We start from the raw sequence: 5,374 nt of genomic DNA, 5'->3' as shown, positions 1-5,374 counted from the left end.
AAAAAAAATAGAAAATTCACTGTCAGGCATCCCAAAATTAAGTTTATTTTATAGAAGACAAAGAACGATATAACATTTACTTATCTGATTATATTGAGCCTGCATGAAAATCACCTGTCTGTAATATTTTTATATCTGTATCATAGACCTAACTGGCTCCTTTTAGCTGTAATAAAAGTGACGACTTCAGTAAAATAAGTTATTTTATAACTTTTATATTTGTCATGATATAATTACTAGTGCTATAAATAAATATTTTCATGGTCACTTCCACAAATATGGGGTAATGTGTTTCCAGTAAATTTCCTTGAAGATAAATAAGAAATATAATTTAATCTAATCTGAAAGTTGCCATTATATTGACATTTGTCACTTCCAGAGAAGGACATTTAATTGTAGTTGTGAAACGCTTCTGAAATCCCATTTCTGTCTAGCAAGGCTACTAGTGACAAATGTGCTGACTGTTTTAAGAAATCAGCAGTGCTGGAAGAACTTGTTAGTTTATGCCAAGAAATTGGGAAGATAATTACCTGCCAACCCACTAGAAGAGTTTTATATTTGAGATTGTTCCAAAGAAAATTGACCCAGGAAAGTATAACATGGAAATTATTAAGCAATGTTATTAATATCACATTATTAAAATTTTCCAAAATGACAGCTTGAACTACCTTTATGCTTCATTTTTCAACTACTACTACTTTTGTTCCATCCTTTCATAATAAGAATTTTACCTTTTACAATTTTTAAACTGTTCTCTATTCTACCTCTCTACTCCACAATCTGTCCTGAAGTGTTCATTATTCCTTAATTACACTACCCCACACAATCATACTTCCCTGCCATCCCTAACACCACGATTTCAAGTAAACAGAAGAAACTCTCAGTCCAGACCCAAACAAACAAACAAAAACAAGATAAACATGCACATACAAGTGAACAAGCAGATCTAAAGGAAATGGTTGAAATTGAACAGGCTATGAAATTACTAGAAATAAAATTTAGAAGAATGATTATTCAGACCATTCAACAGATGAAAATGGAATTTGAGAGAAAAAATGGTAGGGGGAAGGGCAGGGAGCAAGAAACCTCACTACAAGCTTTACAAAAAAAACCAAGATTACAGAACTACGTAATATTATAAAAGAAAAGTATAATTGAAGAGCTAAAAACCCAACATAGTAAAGGTGAAGACAAATCTTTTGACTCCCATCTGAGATGAACAAGCAACATAAAAACACACAAGAGACTAAAAAAAGCCTAAGAACTATGTGGGACACAATCAAGAAGAACAATATAAACCTTGCAGTGATGCCAGAGAAGAAAAAACAAAAACAAAAGCAAATCCACAGAAGAACATTCCAAGAACTCCTGGAAGAAAATTTTCCTAACTGCATAGAGGTGAAAAAATAACTATCGAGGATGGTGAGCAAATGCCAATGAAAATAGACCCCAAAAGAAAGCACAGGGATAGATTGTAGTCAAATTCCAGTATCACAGACCAAATCAGCCAACGGAACCCCCTAGGCATATACAGAATACTCCATCCCACAACGCAATATGCATTCTTCTCCAGTGCACATGAACATTCTCAAGAAAAGACCACAAAACACACCTCAATAAACGGTTAGTTATACTGAAGATCAAGTGTTTTGAGAATGATGAGGGCAATAAATGTACAAATGTGCTTTACACAATTGATGTATGTATGAATTGTGATAGGAGTTGTATTAACCCCTAATAAAATGATATTTTTTAAAATGGTTAGTTATCACTGACACAAGATAGAACTTGAAATTTCTTTTTTAATGATGAATGCAATGCCATTCCTGTTGATTGTGGCATTCCCAAAATAGTAAACCACATAATTTTTCTGATTCAAAATAATCAAACAAGTGCTCTGCAGCACACTAACACCTAGAATATCAACCATCTGTATTCCATTTCATTTCTAATGACTTCCAACTCTCTTAGATTCATACTTTGTACATTCCAAGTTCTGATTATGAATTAGTGCTTGCAACTTTGTCATCTCATTTTGATCCATGCCCCATCAGCAAGTGAAGGTCCCAAAGGCGTTTCTCCTACATACTTTACTGCACGAGTCCTCACAGTCAACAGAGGAATTGACCCCGTGGCTGATGCAATGGGCTCAGGCAGAAGAGCCATCGTTGGGTTGGTACAGGATCATGTATGGTTTCATTCCGTTGGCAGACATAGGGTCGCCATGGGTCAGACCTGACTCAGTCGTACATAACAATAATAAAAACTGCTATTTTGAGATGACAATGCTTCCTAACTTATACTCTGAGTGCTTTCCAACCACAGAGGTTCATCTTCTGGCAGTATCTCTGACAATGTTCTACTTCTTTTTATGAGATTTCAGAAACTGACAATCTTTCAATATGCTATCAATAGGGTTTTCAGTCACTAATTGCTCAGAAGTAGACAACCCCAAATAAGTCTATAATATTTTTTCTGAGGTCATATAATGAGATCGTATATGCCTAGACAATTTTAATTCCCGTTTCTCTCACCTCTTTCCTGTAAATGACATTCCAAAACAATTATATCATATTTATGCCTTCCACGAAACAAAAATATATGTATGTTACTACTCTGGAGACCATCTGCCCAGTTTTTCCACTGAGTCACAGGTTCATCAGCTGCGATTCATGTGCCTTATGTCAATCAGGCCTGTGTATACCCCATGAAACTATAACCACCCCATAAAACTATATGCCAGAGATGCACAAAATAAAAATAATGTGACTACATTCTCCCCTTTAGACGATTACAGGGCCTTTTGGAGATTGCATAGCCACATTTAGCTGATTATAAAGTCAAGATTTATTTCAAGGTCAATATAAAACACCTTGGCCTAATAGTGTGTCTGATCTGCTTCTTCACTCTGCGGCTGGCCTTTGTCCATTGTTTTCGATTGATTTGTTAGAGAAAGTCATCACTAAACTATGTGTAGGTTTTATTTATTGTTGCCTAAACAGGATGTGTGGGAATTAGGCTTTGACAGGAGAAACACCATTCTGTGTTTGTCAGGTTTAAGTGTTCCCTGCGGGGGGGAAAATCTTTTAAATCTATAGTATCCTACCAGTTCATTTTCGAGGGACTTACAAAATTTGCTAATCAATACCTCTGTTGTGATGGCTGCACTGTTCTCAAAATTTATGTTTCTTAGCAAGTGGCTTTGGTACTCTCCTCAAATCATCAGCTTCTCCTCAGTTCTTTGCCTTGGGGAGGAAACAATATATGAAACAATAAGCTGAGTGAGGCACAGCTAATATACCCTTGACCCCCTGGCCCCATCCCAGAGGAAGACTTTTTACTGCTGTCTTCCAGAAGGGAGACTAGGAGAAGAGTATGTGGAGGACAGCAGGCTTCTCCAAGGGGCAAGGGTCTTCCCAGGACCCAGTGCTACACCTGGCTCTGTTCTGCACTCCTCGGATTTACTGCCATCATGTTAGCGTGAAGCAGAGAATTTGAATTTTGCCACTGGGCTAGAGGTTTATTTTATAGATCTGTTCTTTCTGGATGGAAATTAATTATATGATTTTCTGCCTTTCATGGTAGAAATTTCCACAAAAGTTTGACAGTTTCTTCTGGAACTTTACTCAATGTTGAAATTGATAACACACACACAGAACCATCAAAATTCTGACCCTATTTTATAACTAATTTAGGATCCTTTTAAATCGCTTATTCTGATTACATTAACCTGTAAGTGAGAGTGTTCTGCAGATGTGTTCCTTCCCTGTGAAACGACCCTGTCGCCCGCTTTTAACAAGGAATGGAATGATGCTTATAACCCACTCTATCCCTTCAATCAGGCTTGAGTCACCTTCTAAATTCCATCGCATGTAACTCCCACCTCTTCATGGACACTGATAACAAGTAAAAGAACCCAGCCATAAGCAAACTCATGGCGTCAAGAAGCTCTGCAGCCCTAGCACCCTGAGTCAGAGTAGAACTGCCCTATGGAATTTCCCGGGTCAAAATGTATGGCACAAACTGCCATATCTTTCTCTGACAAGGCTGATGGTCCAGATGCCTTTTGGTTAGCATCGAAACGCTTTAACCACCATACCACCAAGCTCCTTGATGAAAAGAGATCCAACTGAAATTAATTGCAATAAAAATAGTTTGCATTATCACATAAATTGGAAGCACAAAATGCTTAACAGAAAGCTGAAATCTGTTTTCAATCTTTCATTCCCCTGTCTTGCTTTTCTCCCTCTGCCTCTCCTTGCACAGTCACTCCCATTCTTCCTGCTCCTTCCTTTATTTCTCCCATTCAATGATCAACTCTACCTTTCAGTTCTCCGTCATTTCTGTGTGCTGAATTTTCTGTCTCTGAGGATATTATGTTTTCTCCATGTAAGGGTCAGGGCTTTGAAAAATACCTACGTATAGCTCTCCCATGTAAGGTAGAGATGTAAAAGAAAAGAAAATTCTCCCCAAACCCATATAAATCTAAGAGAAGAACTTGATGACATTTTGGGACTAATTGCTATACTAAAGAATGTGAGTTATGAACCCGATCCTGTCATTATGTTATGGGGAACCTGTGAAGTGCCCTCACAAACACACATACCCACACACACACATGCAGAAAAGAAAATAAGCTAAGAGAAAGAGAAAATACATGTTGGGTATCAACAACAATAGCCACCTATGACACCAGAAAACAGAGGTTTCTACTGAAATTACCAAAACATTTCAGAATCTGTAAAACATAGGAAGAATTTTCATTTAATGCACACCCATATGTACATATATAGTTTTCAACGTTAGTGACTAGTGTTGTTAGCCGCTGACAAGCGGGTGTTAGATTCATAGGGACCCCATACATAACAAACCTAGTCCTGGGCCATCCCCATGCTGGGTTAGAGATCTGGCATTAATTATTCACTTCCATTGAATTTTTTTCATAAGTTGCTTGCTAGTCCTTTTGTACCAGCATACTTTTGGCTGGAAATTCCACCAAAACCTGTGTAGTATAGCAACCCCCAAACCTCCACGGAAACAGGTGGTTGCTGTGTATGAGGTTCATTAGGCTTGAATGTACCCTCATTTTTCTGTATAGAAGGTGCAACTTCTATCACTTGAACTACCTATACTACAAAAATATGAGATCATATAAATTGATATTTACAGGTGTTCCTCAAATGTATGATATATTGCCACACATTTGTGAGGAATCGTTGAATAAATATTGTGATCGTTAGCTTTTGTGTCAACTTGGCTGTGTCAGGATTCTCAGTGGTTTGGCCTCATCCCCCTCCATGAGGGATCTGTTATGAGTAGCCATACAACTGCGGAAGGCCTGAAGCAGAGTGTCGCTCTTTTACCCGGGTCCCAG

The sequence above is a fragment of the Echinops telfairi genome, unplaced genomic scaffold (genome assembly GCF_000313985.2).
Source record: "Echinops telfairi isolate 266 unplaced genomic scaffold, ASM31398v2 ScPeMD7_9;HRSCAF=40, whole genome shotgun sequence".
Taxonomy (NCBI): Eukaryota; Metazoa; Chordata; class Mammalia; order Afrosoricida; family Tenrecidae; genus Echinops; species Echinops telfairi.
This window is presented reverse-complemented; position numbering follows the sequence as displayed.